Source organism: Gavia stellata, chromosome 5 (genome assembly GCF_030936135.1).
Source record: "Gavia stellata isolate bGavSte3 chromosome 5, bGavSte3.hap2, whole genome shotgun sequence".
NCBI lineage: Eukaryota > Metazoa > Chordata > Aves > Gaviiformes > Gaviidae > Gavia > Gavia stellata.
The window spans coordinates 15705011-15727472 of record NC_082598.1 but is presented as its reverse complement, the minus strand read 5'-3'; positions in this window follow the sequence as shown (position 1 = coordinate 15727472).

Sequence of the window (22462 nt, the reverse complement as noted above, 5' to 3'; positions counted from 1 at the left end):
AGAAAACACTCTCTGAAAAGGTGGGTGCTGTGGACTTGGGCAGTGACGAAGCTGAGAAGGAAGATGTTAGCTCTAGACTTTTCCCTGGGTGAACCGCTTCATATACTAAATTGAGTGGTGCCTCTATGGTGACTGGAAGCCTTAAAAAAATAGAAAGCGTCCCAAAAATTTCCGTTGTGGTGATGGTTAGGGACCAGCTCCTGGCACGTATTAGGTATGCTCACACCACACTCATCAGACCTTTCTTCTCTGACGAGTTTCAGGAATGCGTTGCTCTTCAGTGAAACAAGTCAGGTAACTACTGGAGCTTCCCATCAAATAAGGACTCATACAGCTAGAAAAGCTACATGGCAGCCAGCCAGAGTTTGCTTGCTTAATCACCGTGTTGAAATTTGACATTCATATTCCTGTTCTAAATGCCTCAGGCCTTTTTGAATGTAGTGGCTTTGTGGTATTTTAGCATGACTCTGAAGATTCAGGAGATATTTCTGAAGACTTTTCTCAGTCAACTTACCTATGAATGAAACTCTAGCTATATGGGCTGAGGAATCAGTAGAAAGCTGTATGCTTCAGCAGCAGCAGGTTGTATTCAGGTAAGCCGCTTCCTAAACTCAAGGATATCTTAATTTTTCTGATTGGAAGGTGCTTAGTCAGCAGCTTAAAGAAACATTAATTACAGAGATTCAGACTTCCGTATGAGCAAAGGTGAGACAAAAGAGGACGGTTTAACCAAGAGGACTTAATAAGACAGAAGATGGCAAACAGGGTACACGGTAAATGATTGACAAGGAGCAGATTGGATGTTCATCATACAACCAGTCATACATCCTTGTCAGACGTATGGCAAGAAAACTTCCAATGAAATGGACAAAAAGCCTTTCAAGGGCCTTTGTATAATAAATACATATATCTAAAAAGAAAACAACAATCATTCTTTCCCGAGATAAAAAAGGTAATAGAACCTGAAGACATTTGCAGGTTTCCTGATTCTTTTTCCTGTTGGTTTCCATCTACACTTAGAAGAGGTGGTTTTGCAGGTAGGAAATTCACTATTATTGAATTCTTCCAGGGGCTGCAGCAACTTCTTAGGAAATTACAGGTCACATCTGGACTCACTTTAATTACAGAGCTAGCCCATTATAAACTTCATCTGTCATCCGTTATTTCCCAGAATTGCCTAACACCATTTTTAACAACTATATGTGCTAGTGGCTTATCAGTCTAAAAATTTTCTTCCTTTTCTTTCTTTTTTAATAAGACCTAAGGGATGAAGAAGAACTTCAGTGAAAACAAGAACAGGATTTAAAGCAGTGAATCTAAATATCCAGAAAGGACGTAAAGATATTTTGAAAATTTCTGTTGAGAATGAAAATGTTTTACTTCCTGCAGCAATGCATTCAGGCATGTTTCTGCATGTGTAGTGTAGATGTAAAAATCTTTTAGAGGTTTAAAGTTTTGCCTTGGGTTCATCTGCTCCAGTCAGGCACACAACACTCATATCTTGCAAAAAGGTTTTCCTGGTCAGTGACAAAAGAAGAAGGAGGAGGAAGAGGTTTAAAAAAAAAAAAAAAAATACTTGGTTGGAGTTTGGAAATTTAAAGCTTCATTAACAGTGTTAAATTCTACTAAATATCATTTATCTTTGTTTCTCCTTTACATCATAATATAGTGAAAACTACTAATAGCTTAGTAGTTCAAAGTCAATTGATCAATGAACAAGTTTAGGGATGCACTAGAAAACTTCTGCTTTAAATTGCAGATAGATTGGCATGATTTTGCATCTGCTAATACTTTCTGATTTAATAATTGCATCTTCATGTGAGCATCAACTGGAGAGTGTTCATCATCATAATTTTGACCTTCATCCACTTCAAGGTGGATAACTGCTTGTTAAAAATTTCCTGTTCTCTGTAGTTATCTGCAGTCCTCCAAATGGTAAGGAAAAGCTGTGATTGCTGTAATGGCTGTGATGCTGGCAGCACTTCTTATTTTTTTGCTTCATATTTAGAGTCACTACAAAGAGTCAGCCTTCCCATAGGAGGCAAGATGGACTTGTTCTCCCAGTCCTGCAGCAAGGCAGGCCCATAATATGAATGTTTTAATGATAAATCTGATTCTCAGTCCACATCTTCACTCATGTATCATTCACCTTTACCTCTTTCCTTCTGAGATGGAATATTCTTTCTAAACCCTTTCACAGTCCCTTCCCTATGAGATGAGATTTTTCTATCACCGAGGTTCCCTGGGATTTTTTCAATAAGATGTCATCTTTTCAACAGCAGTACTCCAAATGAAGATTTTTTTTTCCTAAAATGGAAACAAATAAATAAAACCTCTCACTTAAGCAATGTCACTAGCCAATTTTCAACTACCCTTAATCTTGAGATGAAGGTTTGGGGTAAAGTGAGTCAGGAATTAATAAGAAAAACAAAGCATACATATCACTCTGATTGATTGTAAATGCATCTCTGCCTTAGTGCTGAAAAAGAAAAACAAGGGATGGAAGATCACACACTGGAGGCTGGAGCAGAATTTTCTGAGTAAAAGAGTAAAATGCACTAAGACTTTATGATTAGAAGATCGTATAAAGTCTGGCAACTAGATGTAATAAAAGATGACAAGGCAGCAGATCTAGATGAATAATGTCCCATCATTATGAAGTAAGTAGCAAGGGAAGTAGGAAAGCCTTTGGCAAATCTTACGGATAGCTCATTGCAGACAGAGAAAGCACAAGAGGAATGGTGGATGTCTAATATAGTTCAAAAGTTTAAGAAGGATCAAAAGAATAAGTGTGATTCCCACTGTCAACTGGATGCTAAAAGTACTCATGTGGGATGAATGCTATATAACATTTACAAATGTATTATTTGGCAAAGGATCGTTTATGTCTCTGACTTAGAAAGTATGATCTTGGACCAGCCTATCCCAAGTTACATCAAAATAGAAAACTAGTGAATGACAAGACAAAGATGACAGAGATTCAATGTAAGGTCTTTTTTTAGAAATTATAAAACCTTTCTACAAAGGATTATTTTAGTGTAATAGGGAAAAATATTGAAGCAAATTAGAAAACAGAAAAAACATAGAGAATTAATTTTTTAACAAAAGAAAGAAATGGCTTACACTGCAGCTAGAGAGGTACTTATTCTGCTCAGCCCTACCTTTTTTCAGCTGATTTCAGCTAAATAGTATATATACACATTTTAAATCATTATTTTTGCAATGACACAAAATTGAAAAGATGAATAAAAGCTAGTGCAAGAGAAGACAAGTTAAAAATGACTAAAGATTAGGAATTCAGAACAAAAGAGAACCTACAATATTCAGAAAAAAAAAAATTGAAGTTAATGGGGCTGCTGATAACTTCACAGTTTTAAGTATCATCTAAAACTGAACACAACGGGAAACACTTTGAAAATAATCTAAAGGTGAAACACATAAGGAATCACAGACGTGACTCAAAAGTTTTCAGTTTGTTGGAGATGTGGCAATATTCGAAGAAAAATCATCCTTCTTCTATTTTCTTGTACAACTAACAGTAGCGCTCATCCTATTGTCATACACATAAAATGGCTCAAATGCTACCAAACTCTAGGTCTGCAAATAGAGGAGTGTACAGCAGACATTCATTCAGGCAGTTCTTTTACTGGTATTCTCATAACAAACTACATAAACCAGAAAACTAATCCAAATCTCAGTGATATCTGAAGGAGCATCATTTCAAAAGCGGTAATACATCAGTATTAATAGTTCCTTCTTGCAGGAAAACCTAGATATTGGCTAATACTACTTGCATATACGCTCACTCAGGTCATGAGGGATGACAGTAAAGTTTGCATTAAGCATCTCTAACTACTCAGCAAAATGTACCACATTTAAATTCTTTGGGCCATGAACTATCTTTCCCTGTGCCTTAGTTGGATCCAGTACTATTTCTTTCATGGTGTATTTCCTCACCTAATAACGAGGCAGTTCATTAAATTTGAGACCCACAATTTAGGCCTCTAGACTTTGTTTTGTTCTCACTCCCCCTCTTGAAAACTTCCAGCAGGTTAAACTCACTTTTCCCCACAACTCAATACTGAAAGCACAAGCTTCTGGTAGATAATCTCCTTTTCCATGAAGCATGGGTATGTGCAGACTGTCAGCTCTGCACAGGTTTCATACAGGGTTGTGTGCAACTTCCTAGCACAAAGAAACCTGTAAGAACCTCTTCAACATTTCCCTCACGCTGTGACCCCTTGGGCTGATGGCATCCAAGGAGCTTTCCTCCACAGCTCATTGCTTTTCTCCTGGCCTCTGAAGTCTTTACAACTCACCTTATATTTTTGCATCTTGTTTTGTACCAAAGCTAAACCAGGCCTCTACTTCTGTCATACGTCAGGGCTTCTGACTAGTGAACAAGAAATTACGTCTTTCTCTCACCTGTATACACACCTCTCTCTTAATCCTCTTGATCACCTAGCTTTATTTCCAACATCTTTCAAAAATGTTCAATTCCTTCTGATCATGTCAAAAGCAGTGCAAAATCAAACAGATCTGTTGACTGTCCTACAATTTTCATAGAATAAATACAGGGTTTGCCTCATTCTCCACTCTCAACTCTTGATGTTCCCATTAAATAGTAGATGTTCTATATATTGATACAACCACCTGGAGAGGTCTGATGTGCTGCAGATACAAGCTCTGTACTTGTAATATGAGAAGCCAATTTGAGTGGATGCACAGAATTATGACTTGAGAAATCACAAGTTGGAAATACTGCCTTACCGCTCACTCTCTCCTGCTCCTACAAGTACAGGAGCCTGGAGCGATCACCGGAATGCAGTTCTGAATGTTGATCAGCTCCCAGTTAAAGAAAATAATTTCTGTAGTGATAAGACTTATCATACTTTAAGTCTTCAGTAGCTAGGGGCCTCTCTTCAAAGCAGGCAGATAAGGGGTGGGTCTTAGCTAGTGAAATGAAAATCTTAGAAATGACCTGCATGTTTCAAACAGAATGAAACCTCAATGCTTAGACATTCACCCAGATCTGCAAGGAGAGCTTTCTTATGCTGGCCCTGACATTTTGCTTTAGGAAAACAGCTTTTGGGGAGGCCTTTGAAGCAGTATAGAGAGTTTCTCACACGATGAGCCTGAATAGGAGATGATAATTTACACAAAACCACACCCTTAACTGCAGAACTTCCTAACTCAAAAGGTAAGCCTTACACTCACTGTATCATGCAGTGTAAAGGTGAGACTCACAGATGACATCAAGCTTTACTCTGCTGTACTGGAATGAATATTAGTAGAAATACAGGAAATGCAAAAGCTTTCTGGATAGGTCAGATAAAATCTCTTATGTCCTTCTTTTCATTGCTGATTTCCCTGACAGTTTGCATCATTGCAGGACATGATTCTTGCTACTGCACTTAGACTGGACTCTAGAGCCCAAACATCCCCTTAAGTTCAGTCTTGCTTGCCACACCAAATGTTGTAACACTTGAAAGAATGTTAAATATCTGTCCAAATATCTCAGAGCACATGCAGTTCTCCTTCCAGACATTGCCAAGTCATTCAATATGCAAATGAGGGCAATAGTCTCAGTGGTAGGTCAAATACTTCCCTTTTGCAAAAAAAAAACACCAACAAAGGTAAATCAGCAAGGTGAATGAAATATTAATAAAAATACAGATAATATACATACATGGAAACAACAATCAAACAAAAAGCAAAACCTGTTCAGAGCCAGTGGCTGAAATTCTGTGATGTGAACATACGAAAAGAAATGTGTGCTCCAAAGAAAGAAAACAGAAAATATTTACTGTAACTCTGGGGAAGGAGATCCCCAAACCACTCACAAGAAACCAACCTGAAGTCATTCCAGGCTGCAGCTGATCCAGCACAGGAAGGCAGAACACCCTTCCAGTCTATCGTCTCACACTTCTTTAAGCTTACTGCGAGACAAAGTAAGGTGGTGTGTTTAGGAGATAAAGTGCACGTCGAGATTTGAGGGACTCATGCTCTAATTCTGGCTTTGTATTTGCTTCAGTTCACATCTCTGTGCCTTCTGTAAAATAAAGGCATTGAGCACCTTTGAAATCTGCTGATTAAAAGTGTTTTAAAAAACTACAGTATTATTCTGTTAACTGAAACCTTTGCCTCATATGTACCTTGCAGCTTCCCTTGACTGACAGCTTCTTTGCTCTCAGCTGCCAGGAAATCTTGACCCCTCTCAAAGTAGCACACCCATCCTCTTGAGGACACTCAGACTGATGTGAGCCATCCCAGTGTTTGCCAGCTCCCTTCCCTTGCAGCTCAGCAGAGTGAAGATACTACTCAAACATTCAATATTGCACGAAAACAAGTGCGCAAGTCATGATGCAGCCAATTCCACAGAGGGCAAAAAGGCACGTTTCGGGAGGGGCCCTCCCAGCATTAACATTCAGAGGTTGTTGGTAATAAGCCTTGGGTTGAAAACACAGGATTCCTTGCATTATTAAAGAGATCAGATACTTCTAAGGAGCAAGATGGGTGCAGAAAAGAAGTATGGACTGCACCTCACTGATGGCTGCTTGGAAAGAGCATCTTCATTCCATTGGAGTCTAGCTTTTTTCCTCATAATTGTTTTCCCGATAATCATTCATCAGTAGCCTGGCAAATGAGTATGGAAGTTTAGCATCTCACTTTCAGTTTCAGAATTGATTTGTCCACCAAGGTGTACAGAGGAGAAAAAGCAAAGTAAGGAGCAGCTCTTTGGTTCCTCTCTCCTCCATTCAAAGGCAAGTGGCAATGCATCTAAAAAAGGGCAGAAATTACAAATGTTGTAACCCTTACCACAAAGGGTACAAATGAATGAGAACAGAAACTGTATTTCTCCTGAACTGGCTTGACAGCTCCAGAGAAAAATAAAAAAACACACTTTTTTTTCAAGAGGAACCATTCCAGTAGCGTCTGGCCATGAATCCCCGGTTCTATGAAGTTGTCTGGGCAACGTGGCTATGGCATTCTCCCCATCCTTATTCCTAGAGTTCAAAAATGAACAGTAATTGGAAATATTCTAAAAGAGGAAGGCTCCAGCCTATACAAGTTGCACAATGTTTTAATTAGCACTTTTGAATTCTGATCACATTCAGTTTTTAAGGAAGATAAATCCTCATTTTATTAGTGTTGGTGACTTTCTTTGAAAATTAATTGTGGACTTCAAATGCTGAGACAGATATCTAGTTTCCCCTGGCTTTTACATGCTATTTTAGTAGCCTTTCTGGATCTGATATGTGCAGTTCTGAAATTTTTCTTCATGTGAGTAACATTTACCCCCCACCCCCAAGGCATTCATTTAATGAAACTGAACATCTGACTAAAACCATCTATGCTGGCCAGCTATGCAGAACTAAGTCTAAGCAAATTTTGTTACTCAGATAATAATGCCTGACTTCCTTCTGTGTCCAGAAGCCAATTGCTCTTAACTCCAGTCTCATTCAGCCATTGCTTTACTCAAAAGCTCACTTAATTTTAGATAAAGACGTGTTGGCAGTCTATTGACTGAATCTGATACTTTCCTGTTGCCTGCTGCAATCTCATATACATCTCTTCTTTTAAAACAGTACCCTGCCAAATCCTTTCAACCATATGTTCCTTGAGTATTTCTTTACTTTAGGAAGTAACAGATGCCTGCCCTGAGGGAAAAAATCAATTTATTTCTGTTACTTGGTTCCAGTAAAGTAGCAGAGTTATTTTGCTTTAAGGAAAGGGCAACCAAGCCTGAAAGGACACTTCTTTTACCTTTAAGAAATATTACATAAGTGGTTTGTACTGAATAATTTATGAATTTATACAGAAGAGTTATTCAAAATAGCTCAAACTGTACATTCATCATAACCTTTTCCTTCAGCTTTCCACTAATTAATGCTTCTGAAAATTCCTAATTTTAAGTTTCGGGAAATAACCATGTTTGGAAAAGTATCTCATTTTATGTTTGCAATGAAATATACATGAACCATTTTATGAATTTTAATGAATCTTTATTAACTTTGGTCAGTTAACATTATTCATTAACAATTTATAAACACTTCAACCTAGCCCTATTATGCAGCATTATGAACTCTTACAAGAGCATTTGATACAAAACAGTCATGATAACAATTTTGAAATAGGAACAAAAAAAAATAATCTATAGACTGTCTGCTAGTTCAAAAGCTTTTGCATATGCCAATAACACACTTTTCTCAAATTAAACTTTCAATAGGCTCATAGATATTATTTGAGTGTGTCTGCGAGGATCTAGGGATGTCTAACTGCAGACCCTAGACAGAGCTACTGTCTCGATCTGGAAACAATCCCATCTCAGAGTTATTGAATTCACCTAAACCAGCCCCACTGTAAAATGCAATCTGTGACTATGGTTCAATTATGTTCATTTGTCCATTTTGGGAGAAGTAATCTTCTGCAATTATGGCCTTGGATACTTAATGGCCTTGGATTTTTCCTGGAGTTGGGATTTGCCTTGTAAAAGTACTCCTAAAGGAGTAAAGAAAAAACAGAGCATTTATTCTTCTTTCACATTAGGTCTGCATAGAGGTTGCAGGCACAACCCATTCAGCCTTTGGAAGCTCTTTGTACGGTTTTCTGATAATCCAGCTGTATCCATGTCCCTTATGCTCTTGTTATAGTTACCTCCTCAACACCTGCAGGAGTCAAACATGACTAGTTCTGTTCTAGAGAAGGACAAAGCTCTTTAAGGTCACTCAGAAAGCAGGTACACATGCTATGGATATGAACCAAATTTTCTACAACTGAAGCATTGAACACCTGAGCTGCTAGACTACTTTTCCACAGAGAGGGAAGGTCTGGCCTGACACGGGTGTCTATGCTGGAAAGTTATCCTGAGCATCAATAAACACAGCTCTGTGGATGGGAGCTGTGTCTCAGCCTCCAAGTGCTTTCATTATGCTCTAGTTAACTTTCCTCTTCTCTCAGCATTTGGGTTTTTGTGAACACCATTACTAGGTGTCTAATTAACATCAGAGGTTCTAGGGTTGTGAATTGCACGGCACCCCTGAGTCAGGCATGCCACACAAAACACACGCCTTGCTGGGTTTCTACCTGTACATTACTCACCCAACTGAGTGGACGAAACTGCAGCAGAGGGGTTTGAACCCAAATGCCCAGTTGCCTGAGCTCTACCACTGACCCTTCTCTAGGCACAGGAAGCATGTACCAAACAGGAGCAGCTGAGCTACGCAATGCCTATGAAATCTGTCACAGCAAGAAATTGCACCAAGCACTCTTTATTGTCAGAGGAAAGAGAAATTGGGAGAAAGTGGCATTGTTCTGATAAGAGCATATGAAGTATATAACAAAATGCAATTTGTTGAGGATGCAGGTAGATGAAAAACATCGCCATTGACAGAATGAGTTCTGTGGGCACATTTTACTTTTTGTCAGGCCTCTCAATCTATTTGATCAATAAAGTGCATGTTTTAAACTACTCCAATCCATTCTATACTCAACATCTTAAAATCAATTCATTGGTGTTTTCCACAGACAACACACCACAATTCACTCTCCTGTGCCTAATCCATCCACAAAATGCATTTTGTCAAACTATTCAGTCCTCTCCCTTGAATGAAGCACATTCCATCAAACCAAGCCATCTGCTCTTAAGACAGAATGAATTCTGTCTAACGTGATAAGCAGTGTATGAAGAGAGGCATTTAATCTAACATGTATGTTTAACAAAAGGGAGCACTCCTTATTTGGCAAGACATATCTTATATTCTTTATGAATTTTAAAATACTGCACCAGTGTAAATGGATGGATGAATTCGACATAGCTTGTGAATGGAATAGCTGTTATTTACAAAATATTTCTAAAACCTTCAAACCTTCCCTCTTTACAAAATTCAGGAACAGGAGGTAGATATATTAACTAACTTCATCCTTTGTAAACTTGAATGAAACTACTGAAAAATTGATCTGGTTTATACTCTTAAGAGGTTTATAGTGATTAACTGTTACAGAGGGAGATGTGTAGAGGCAGCTACAGCAACAACTACAGTACTATACTGAGAATTCATTAAAATATGCTTCTTGCATTCAGGCTGGTTATTACTGGGTAATGAAAATCTCTTTATTCCCTCCCAAAATGCCAGAAACCAAGCTCAATTCTTTTCAAAAAGAAAGAAAATGAAATATGACCTTAAAGACACACATTAACATTCCTGACATCTGGTCCAGTAGTCTGTTTTTGCCATGTGCCAGGGATATTTCATGGATTGCAATGAACACTGAAATTATAACCGACATGTCATTTGTACTCTCCTCCTTCTGCCATGTGAATCACTCTTACCAGAGCTTTTCTATATGAAAAGTCTGGACAGGAGATATACGTACATGTACGGCTCGGGTTAAAGTTTTTAGCAATGTGAGCTTGATCTGGCTGTATTAATTCACCATGACCGTCACAAGTTATCCTAAACAAGAGTACATAAAATGTTTATCCTAACAGTATATGACTTACTTCATGGTATACGTCACATTCTACATTACCATAACTATTTCAAGTATTATCCTTTGGGCTGAACTTTTTTTTGTAATGTTTTTGTGAAACAGCTGCTTATACTTGCCGGAAAATATAAAAGCAACTGGACTCCCTTATAGAACCAAAGAGATGAAAGGATTGTAACCTCTACCAGAACAGAGGTTCATATGTAGGCTTGGAGGGGACTCACTAAAAGCACTGTTTGCTGATAAAAACTTAACACCTCAGAAAGAAAAAGAAGACAAAACACTGGAATGATGAGAGGGAAGGAGCAGAAAATCAAGTCTGATTGAGTACTGGAAAATGACCTTGAGAAAAGCTGTGAGGGAATTTCTGAGCTGAGCAGTATCTGAAAAGGAGCTGGGAACTATGAAAAAACAAACTTTCCTGTTAGAAATCTCCTGTAAAGGAAAGCAGGTTTTCTACAGTCTTGATAAACAAGAATAATTCTGTTTCTCCTCTTACTCAACTATATGGCCCTGGACTTTGGCTCAAGTCCTCAAGATAAAAATGTGGTTGAGTTTTAGAATTCCATTTTTCTCAAGAAAAAACCAAGAAATATTCCCCCCCTACCACCTGCAAATCCAGCTGCTTTAATTACTCTGACTCTAGCTACACATCTGGCAAAACCCAGCATGTTTTCCCCAGGTATAGCCAAAAGATTTTTCTAAAATATGACATCTAATACCTTTTCACAGCAAACAGAGAATCAGACTACAGTTTTTTATATATATATAACTACTGTTTTATATATATACACACAGTATATATACACACACACATACGCGTGTTTATAATTTATATCTATATAAAATATAGATATATAAATATATATATGAAAATGCCTGTATCTATTTGTAGGACTAATACCTGATATTATAAGATTGTTCAACATCTCAAAACAAGCTTAATGATATAGGGCAAAATCTTGCCCAAATTTTAAGATGATAGAAAAGCATTCAAATGGCAGGCAAGGTACACATAGGTGCTTGAGACACAATGGGAGCAGCAGAACAGTTCTTTTGAGTGGCTGCAGGCAGCATGAGCCTGACACCAGCATCCAGAAGCACAGGAGATGATGTGCAATGCTGTGATTACAGTCACTTGCTTTAAAAGCCCCGTTTGTCTGCAGGACCTGAGCCTGAACTGAGCTCCGTGCTTCCCATGGAGCACCATTCACCTCTCTGTAGGATCAGTGCTTTTGTGTGCATATGTTTCACACAGAAGCGCTGAAATAAAATGTTCGGTTCACCTGTCTGATACTTAACTCAAAAGAGGGTCAGCAAGCTTGATTTGGGAAGTACTTTGAAAACCCTGGATGAAAGATGTTCTCTCTGAAGAGTACAATGAACTACTATTTCCTCTACCATTTAACAGAAAGCTATGTTAAAAAGCTCTTCACTGCACAAATGAGTCTGAAATGCTGACAAATGCACACAAATTAGTGCTTCATCAATTGTATTTGCTATATTTCCAGCCTGCAGGATTTTGCATGCCAAACTCCCATCAACATAAACACTGAAATGCAATTGAAGATCACAAAAAAAAGAGAGTTCTCTGATTGTCCTCAACATAATTTTCCAATTAAATACTTCTTTGGGGAGGTGGGAGGAGGAAGAAATGTAAGGATATGTTCACTCTGGTCAAAAAGATGTCCTTGAAAAGGGTTTTAAAAAAAATTCCCAATGTTCATAACTAAATATTAGGCTCAGAAATGGCAGGTTCATGATTTTGGCTGTATGCATACAGTATAGTGGATTATTACTATACAATATAACCAGGTTTCACAGAAATTTACAATGCAGCCCTTGCTAGTAGCTTTTTATGAGTCATATCTTTTTTAGTCTCAACTGCAGCACAACCTCCTCTCCAGTTCATAAATACATAATCATTCTTTACATATGTCTCCATTTACTTGAAGATACTCTGCAAACATATTGGATCTGTGGTGTCAATACTGGTTTGTAATGTAATTTTTGCAACAAAATTTAGCTGGGAGTCAGAAAGTGAATCAGAGTCACATGGCCAGCCAGTCTTCAGTCAGCTATTGTTTAAGACATTTTGAGTCAAAGACTTCTGATTTGGTTAAAGCAAAAGAAGATTTGAACCAAAAGATTCCCAAACAAGGACTGTGTCTCAGATTTGACAGTGCCTTACGGGAGTGACTGTAACCTGTGCTCTGATACGCTTTTGACTCTGGTCAAAGCCAGAACTCCCACTGGCTTGAGGCTGTAAAATCTTGCTCTTTGCTGTCAGCAATACAGTTTTGTTAAAAGAGGCACCTCAGCCATACGAAAGCAAGATTTATCCATGTGTAAAAGCAGTCTGATGTTGTCCAAAGAAAACACTGGTGTGCTATTTTTTAGGATTTTATTTGTTAAACTCAGAGCAGATACTGTTACTGCTGTGAAAGAAACCCAGATACATTTTCACTAAATTTAAACAGTAAAATTATAAAAACAATATATCTTCAACTTTGCTAATTATTCTTGCATGAAAATTTAACAACAGAGCATCTGAATTGTTAGTGACACTTGTTTTCAATAGATTGCTTTTGACTTCAGAAGTTGAGTGAAGCACGAACATGAGTCTCATGACTCCAAGGGGGATATTTTGAGTCTTTTTACCACATAATTTAGATTCTTATCCAATAAAAAGTTTCTTCTGCTTCAGTCAAAACTGTAGACATATGAAGCCAGTGATCTCAAATGTAAAAAATTCCAGCCAGCACAAAAGATTTATACGGTGCCTAGAATAAAATGGAAGTTAAGATATCAGATCTGGCCCTGTTCTGATACTCAGTTTAATTGCTTCCTTTCTGTTGTATTTGAATTTAGGAAATTTATTAGCTTCTTACTTTATTGTCACTTGATGAATAAAAAGAGAATCTCTATTTCTATCACTTCAAACACATCTGGTTCTGCAAAAAAATTAGCTCAGAAATACCAGAAAACACCTATTTAACCTTGGAAGGACATGAAAGTATCATTTTGGAGGGTTGTCATATACCGCAGAAATGTGGTGAGGCTTGTCTTTCATTACTCTCTGCCTAGGGCTCTCCAGGACAGTGGTCAAACAATTATTCTGAATATACTTTGAGGTAAGATGTTTCCAAGCTCTGCAGTATCAAAAATAAAGTCTTGATATGTGGTTTGAAAATGAAGTATCACACTCTTTCTACTGAATCTCCAAATGAATAGACTCTTGATCAGTCATATTTTCACACTTATTTTATCTCAGAAACGGATAAACACTTCATTCAGTGAGAAATTGTATCAGCTGAGGAGCCTGAAGGGGATCAACTCACAAAGCCTCACAATAATAACAACCATCTTAGAAGTGAACTCAACTCACATACCTGTACTGAATTAGAAAAAGAGTAGATTTTAACTTTGATCTGTAGCTTCCTATTGAATGTTCTAACCACTGGACTATGAAAAAATACATTAAAACAAAGTTATACAAAATAATTCCCCTCATATTTGCAAACAAATCCAAATCGTCTATCACTAGGACATAAAACTGGCACATAAAATGTTCAACAAGATATTTTGCACAGTTTTACGTACGGCAATGCTTGTCAACATAATTCTCAAATAACAGTGTTGGTGGGTTTTTTCAGCCTCTGAGGGCTTTAGGTGAGTATTTTTTCTGTTGTAGTTTCTTTTCTCTTGAATGATGTTTGTAATTAGAGCTGGCAAAAAATTGCAAAGGACGACTGCAAAATATTTGTTCCAAATATTAACTACTGAGTTTCTCTGCAAGCAGTCATTTTCCTTCTCAAGACACTCAAGACACTTCTGCAAATACACATAAGAACATTGTACAGAATATTTTTCATAATATAAACTAAACTGTTGTTTAGTTTCTATGCAGATACAGTTAATAAACAAATATGAAAGTCTTCACTCCCACCCGGAACTCTGCTAGCCTTTATTTCTTAAACAGTGCTTAACTGAGATTATTACTATTATGGAATACAATAGACAGTATTAGACAATGTACAGACACAATGGAAGGCATGATCCTTTTCCCCAGGTAGCTTGAGGCATGATAAAGTAGGTGGTTGCTTTGAACAGTAAGAGCAACAGGAGCAGCAGCAGCAATGGCTGGGTACTCTACCAGGACTATAAAGTGCACCATGGAGAGGAACAGCCCTTGATCTACCCCAAATGCCTGCCTTTGCTGCATTAGCGACAGCTGATGAATAAGCAGGTAAGATGACTACACTCAGCCTTTCAGGCTGACTAATGCATTGCCTAAACATATAGGAGGAAGAGGAAAGTTCTGTAGAAGCTTGAGATGTTCTTATAAAAGGGCTTCCTGTCAGAAAGTGTTATTTTTAATCAAAAAGAGTCACCTTTCCAGAACTTTACACTAAAATTCAATAGTTTCATGTAGATGGCTTTTTTCTCATCATAAACATGAAGAACATAATTCAAAATCATAAGTATTACTGAGTCAAGGTGAGCCCATATAAATGTTCCACTTTCCTTTCTTAAAAAGACAGAAGGAAAAGAATATCAAATGTTAATAACACTCATGAACTAGCTGAAGAGATACAGAAAGTAAAAGTTAGCTGTAAAATGGCTACTTCAGGGTTGTAGCACTTCCATTGTGTGAAAAATAAAGGACAATTACCAACCCTTTCCGAAAAAAAATAGTGGGAATAACTCTTTGAGTTTGAAGGGTAAGTACATAACAGGCAATTACAGGAAGATAGTGAAGATGAAATAGTTTTGTGAGACAAGATTCTGCTAGATCTTATTTCTGAATTTATCCACAGAAACTTGTAAGTAATTTTTCCCGTCTTTTGTAGGTTTTTAATACCTTTAATAAAAAGCAATTCTGAAAGGCTCTCCTCCCCTAATTCAATTATTTTAGAGTATCAAAAGATAGAATTTAGCACACTGTATCAAATGTATTAAATTTACTTCAGCTTGTCATCTTATTTTCTAATAAGGTTTGTGGATGATACAGTTTACACAAAAATTAGGGCTTTAAAACTGTTTGTCCACCTTATTTGTACATACAGAGAATTTTCCAAATGTGAAGAGTACTGCATTATAATTTACTACGTATATTGCAGAAGTACTTAATAGACTTCCTGTTAAACCAAATCCATACAATTTATGGTCAAGACCAAAAAAAATGATCCTCCCTCCAGGAGTTTAATACAGTTTAAACATGTTGGATGCATGAAACCTCTTACTCCTGTTAAGAAAGCATTAACACAGAAGAAAACTTGCATACATTATATATATCAATTACTACTTATACTTGTAGATTATATGTATATTAAAATGGTCCTCTAACACTGAAAAAAAATATTGTAGCACTGTTTTGTAAGCCATACACTTTTCTTGTAAATTCCTCTATTCTGAGACTGCAGGATGAATCTGGGTCAATTCACACCACCACTATTGTCACTTTTTTCCAAGCTAGCAGGAGTGTGAAATTAAAAAGGCTAACACCATGTTATTCACAAACACTCCAGAAAGTTCTTGGGATAAATTCACCACTACTGTAACCCGGTACAATCAGTTTTAAGTTAACCGATTTTAAGTCAATTGACTTGAAGTAGGATATGCCAGAGCCAGATTTGAACATTCATTTCCTCCTATCTTGAATATTTAATTGTTGAAATTGCCCTCACACGTACAGTAGTATCTAGTGACTCATTTATGTTTGATACCATAAAGATAGTAATAATCATGTTACCAGTAACAATCACTCCCTTTTTTTCCAGCCTACAGGAGACACCGTTTGTTTAAGCTACACAGGTTTGTTCAGTTTTTGTTTCTCTGTGTGTGGAAGAGAGAATTGCTGTGTGTGAAAAGTGATTACTGAGGAAATTAATTGGAACACACGCTATGTAGTTAGCTCTCAAATATTAAGCCGGTAGTTAATCATTTACATTGTGTGGGTCAGGAATATCCATTGACTAACGCAGATTCTGGTGAAAACATAAGCCTAAAGCTCCTCATACCAATCTGGCAGCAACCTTTCCTACAGACTTCATCAGAAAAAGAAAAAACAAACCTATGATGGAATTAATTGTTTTTCTCAGAAACTGCTTATCAATTAATATAAAGTATTTCTCAGAATATTCTGAAATATTGGGCAAAACTTCCTCCAAAGGTAGACCACCTTTAGAGGACTTGGTGAGAACTAACTTCAGGAACTGGTGTCCAGCACAGATCATGTCTTAAATAAATCAAAGATCAAGTTAGGAATTCATATTATTGCTCTTGGAAAAATTGTTCCCTTATTTTTATGGCATATTTATAAAAACAGAATCTGTACATTTATTACCCATAAAATGACAGTTGCTCTTACACCACCCAGCATGCTTAGACAATGCAGATACTGTGATAACACCTTTATACAGTAGGAAGGTAGTGAATAATTACAACCTATCAGACAGAATATAAGCATTCACGTATCAGCTGTCAGAAAGTGGGACTGAACATTCCTGTGACTAAAGAGTAAATTGGATTAGACATTTTTAAAAAAAGAGAGTCAATTTTTCGAGCTGGAATTTTATAGCTTATATATTAATACACAAGTATGTACAAAGGAAAAAAAAGCTAAAAGAAGTCATAGAAGAAATTGTGGGAAGGCATGGGAGAAGAGTCCAGACACAGATGGTTACAATTTGTATTTCTTCTCAAGGAAATATCACACGGCAGCCCATCTGATGCTGAGGAAATAGTGTATTTGGAAGCTAGCGTATACTGTGTTTAAAAAGATCATCCATCCTGTCAGAAACAGAAATACCCTACATAGGAAGTATGGAGGCTGCGATTTGTGTGCAACCTCTGCCACCTCGGCAGCTCTACTCCCTTCCTTTTACTGAAGTGCCAGGCAAAGATAATGCCAGCCATTTCAGCTGTGGACAGTTAGATGCAACCAGGACTTCTAGCGCTAAAAAGGGTAAAATTCCCTTTTGTGCAGTTCCAGCTATTTAATCTTCTTCCTAGCCCTTTCATTGGCATCTTTTTGGTTTTGTACCAAGTTCAGTCACTCAGTCTCTCCCGTCAGACTGACGCCACAACAGCGATGTACTTACATTGCTATCTGAACCACCGCAGCACCCAGGAGATGTAATCAGGGAACACTCTCTCTTTGCCACCGTAGCCACACAGCAGGGAGGACAGTTCCTGCTCTGGATTACGACCTCTTTTTATTTTCTCTCCTGCAAATAGTTCACCTCTGCACCAAAGATACACGTCACTCCTCAGTTCTTTCCGTTTCTTTATTTTTGTTTGTTTGCAAACTGAGACTTCCTCCTCTGAATCTTTCTTCACTCTTTTATTTCAGCTGACGTAATGCATACATTCTTAATCAAATGCAGAAAGCAACTACAAAAATCTTAAAAAATACTTTCTTCAGTAAAAACAAATTAATATTTTCCTGATTTTTTAAATTAAATATTATCACTTTCCACTTTTCTTGCTTTCTTTAAAAAATAGAATAAATACTTTTTAATTAAGATTAAGGAAATGTTTCTATGCACAAAGCCACTATTAGGTCTATAGCACATGTGATTGGTATTATAACTGATTTACTCCATTATGTTTATTTCGTACACTTTTAGGCATGAGGAGATTGTCTTTCTATCCATTGTAAGTAGACAGTATCTCGTCTGAAGAAAATTAAGACTACTCACAGACTAACCTACTGAATTTATTCCTACATTAAATACTTCAGAAGCATGCAGAAATTTTCCTGAAAAAAACCCCCACCAAACAACAAAAAAACCAACCAACAAAAAAAACCTCAACCACAAGAAGTAAGCAATGTTATTTTAGATGTGCATAATTGCATAATTTAGTCCTGGTCAGTAATCCAAGGTACAGCAGAACATAATTTCAATAAGCAAATGAAAGTACACTTAAAATCATTACTTCCTTTGTCTTCGTGTTTGTAAAATCAACGCAGAAGTGATTTTTTGCAACAGTTTTCGGTACATACAACAGCTAAAGAACCTTATCACAGTTGTAAAGTACATAATACTAGCAATGTTCCAAGGAAAATATTAGGCTTTCTGATCACTTAACATATGATAATAAGGGTACATTTTGGAACATGCCACTGTTATCTTGTGTATTTTAATAATGGCTTCCTCAACTGTTTAGCTTCTTAAAACTCCTTAATAGTCTATCACAAAAGTTAGCAAAAAGAAGCAGTCTATTTTTGCCACAGAAATGGCCAAAAAAAATACTAACATTAAAAATTTTGTGGGAAATAAAACATAAAAATAATTCCAAAAAATCTTAAAGTGGCTTTGTATTGAACAAAACCCACACTTGTTCTGTGACACTAAACACACAGTCAAAGGTCATCGTGAAGTATTCATCTAAGAAAGCTCTTTGGATATGGCCCAAAACATTTTTGCAAGTGACAGTGTATTCAGGAATTTGAGTTTTATGTATCTTAGAATGAAGAATAAGTTTGAACTATTTAGTATCATACATGACCTTTCCAAACTGATAGGTAGATCATAATTAGAGGTTGATGGCTCTGTTAACAGCATGGCAATAAAAAGCATGCCTTTTATCTTAGGAGTAGAGGGCTTTGCATTAACATCTATAAATCTTAAGTTCAGCTTCAGTGCTCTCATAATATCACTCAAATTTTATTTATATGCATTTTTTATATACATCATCTACTTGTCTAAATGTGTAATAGATGGCTAGTTTATGATAAAGAGTATCTTCAAAGTGACAACACAAAACTAGTTAGAATCATAGAATCATAGGATCATTTAGGTTGGAAAAGACTTTTAAGATCATCAAGTCCAACCGTTAATCCTAACACTGCTGAGTCCACCACTAAACCATGTCCCTAAGCACCTCATCCACACGTGTTTTAAATACCTCCAGGGACGGTGACTCAACCACTGCCCTGGGCAGCCTGTTCCAATGTCTGACAACCCCTTCAGTGGAGAAATTTTTCCTAATATTCAGTCTAAACCTCCCCTGGTGCAACTTGAGGCCATTTCCTCTTGTCCTATCACTTGTCACTTAGGAGAAGAGACCAACATCCACCTCTCTACAACCCCCTTACAGGTAGTTGTAGAGAGCAATAAGGTCTCCCCTCAGCCTCCTCTTCTCTAAGCTAAACAATCCCAGTTCCCTCAGCCGCTCCTCATAAGACTTGGGCTCCAGACCCCTCAGCAGCTTCGTCACCCTTCTCTGAACACAGTCCAGCACCTCAATGTCCTTCTTGTAGTGAGGGGCCCAAAACTGAACACAGTACTCAAGGTGCAGCCTCACCAGCCCTGAGTACAGGGGCACGATCACCTCCCTACTCCTGCTGGCCACACTAACTCTGATACAGGCCAGGATGCCGTTGGCCTTCTTGGCCACCTGGGCACACTGCTGGCTCAAATTCAGCCGGCTGTCAACCAGCACCCCCAGGTCCTTTTCTGCGGGGGAGCTTTCCAGCCACTCGTCCCCAAGCCTGTAGCGTTGCCTGGGGTTGTTGTGACCAAAGTGCAGGACCCGGCACTTGGCCTTGTTGATCCTCATACAATTGGCCTGGGCCCATCGACCCAGCCTGTCCTAGCTGCATCATTTCAAAAGTCTATTATTACTCTAGCTGGAGAAATAGTACCTGACCTCATGATGGTCACATTGAAAAATTTCAGCTCTCTGCATTGAAACTTCACACTTGTCCCTCAGTTCACTATGTATGTGTTTAAGAACCACCATATACGCCAGTGCTTTGTTGGGTTAAGGCCCAAGTGCTCAGTATCATGAGGCACGAAACACCATGCTACACTATGAGATCACTTGCAGCAGCCCCATCACTCCTCCCTGACTGCAGAGTGAGTCCTTGCAACGAGTTGTTTCACATTAACAGTTTCTGATGTTTACAGTCACATCTCTCTGTCTGTCTTTGTTTATTTTGCTAATCAAGTTTATTTGGCTTAGGAAGTTGTAAAAGCTATTCTCAAATAACTGAAGCTTGCCGATCTCTTTCCAGACACGAAACCATAAATTTTCTGTTTTCTTCTTTTGATTGTGAGGATGAATTTAATATTTTAAATCAATACTTTAGGACTATCTGCAAACTAGATGCCTTATCCGAACTCTGCTTAATCTTTCTAAGGAGTGTCTACCCTTTTTTTCGATAGCAACAAGCTCATTGGGTTCAAAGCTGTAATAATGAAAGGCATAATAGCTTGGTTTATTCAGCTTTATAATCCTCTAAGGCAGTGCTGACTGAAGGTTGAATAAACATTGGGTTTATGGTATTGGTAAACCCTCAGGAGATAAAAAATTGGGGATAAAATCTTAGCAAAACTAATAAGATATTAATATGCAATAAAATTAAGCAAATACTTCCTAAAATCCTTCAAAATCAAATTAGACTTCTGACTTATATAATTAACCCCTTAAATATAGGAAAATACAGAAATGACATAAATGGGACGTTCTGTTTCCTAGATAGTCACTAATTACTTAGTTCAAGATAGTCTTGATAGTCTCATTGATAGTCTCAAGATATAAATGTGCTATGAGGTAATGGTGTATCACTGCAAGATGCGAACATTCAGAGCTCTTTGAAAATTGCTTATCCATAATGATTATGCAGCATCTAGGGTACTGCAGTATAAATTATTGGGTTCAATCATCTGAACTAAAGCACAGCTTTAAGTAATCGTTTTATACATAGCTGTGTGACACCAGCTGAGCCTAACTGCCTTCAGTCACCACTTTTAACATTAGCAGTTAAACCATCTTAAGGAAGCTAAGACATTCAGAAAATAAACTTTATCTGAACCCTCTGTTGCTCCCAGAAAAATGCCATTTGAATTCTAATGCTCTCATTCACAGACTGTCTAGATCCACCCAGTTTTATTTCACAGTTCTGTGGTCTGTATCAGACCTTTCTAGCAACCACTGTTTACTGCAAAAATGGAGTCTCAAGGCATCATACATGTACCTTAACCAAATTACTGATAACCAAACAGAAATAATCACTTTTCCACAATTTCAAGAGCCTAGCAAAAACTTTCTGCTATTCCTTTTGCACTTCTTTTATTATTGAGACACTTCCATTGTTTTAGTTGTTGAGAGGCGTTGGCCTGGCACAGGGCACCCTTATCAAAGCAGTCTCAGCCTCCTTGCCTTTCTCCATGCTTGGATACATCAAGCAATCCTGTGTTTATCCTCACTTCTGAACCAGACAGAATTGAAGCTCTGCTTAAAACCACTCCTGGCCCAGGATTTAGCATCTTGGATGTAAATTTTGAAATTTTCCTTGCAGCTCTTTCTATACATGATCATCAACCTGTAATCTTTCTTCTTTGTACTTATTAAGTTAGCTTGAACCTTAGAAAATAATTCCATTATCACCGGTACCACATCTGTGCACCAACCTTGCCACACAGAAGTACAAATTTGACACATTTATTTTACATTACTCATAGAACATGATACAGAGTTTGTATCAGCTGGATGCCTTTGTCATGTCATGTTCAAGCTGCCATGACAAAGGTAACCCCAAAACCTTTTAACAGTATTTGAGCATACAGACCGTATTTAGCATTGACATGTTGAACGGCACCAAATTTGACTCAATATTAAAATCTAGATATTTAAAAATCGTTGAACTATGGCAGAAATATGTTACAGCTCAAGGTTACCTTAAAAAGAATGTGTCTAGTATCTGCAAGATATAAAAATAAGAATCTTTCTGAGATTTTAACCTGAATATCTGCAATTCCAGAGTGTTCAGTCCACACCAGTTCAGTATAGTAAAGACTAAAGAAGAACATGGACCCTGCAAGCAGCCATAGGATAGAGGAACTATGACCTCTCAGGGCTCCAGATTGCAATATGGGGTAGGGACTATTCAGAAAAACAAGTCCTCTTCACATCTTCAAATCCCTGAAAGTACTAGCAAAATTTTAATGAGATCTGG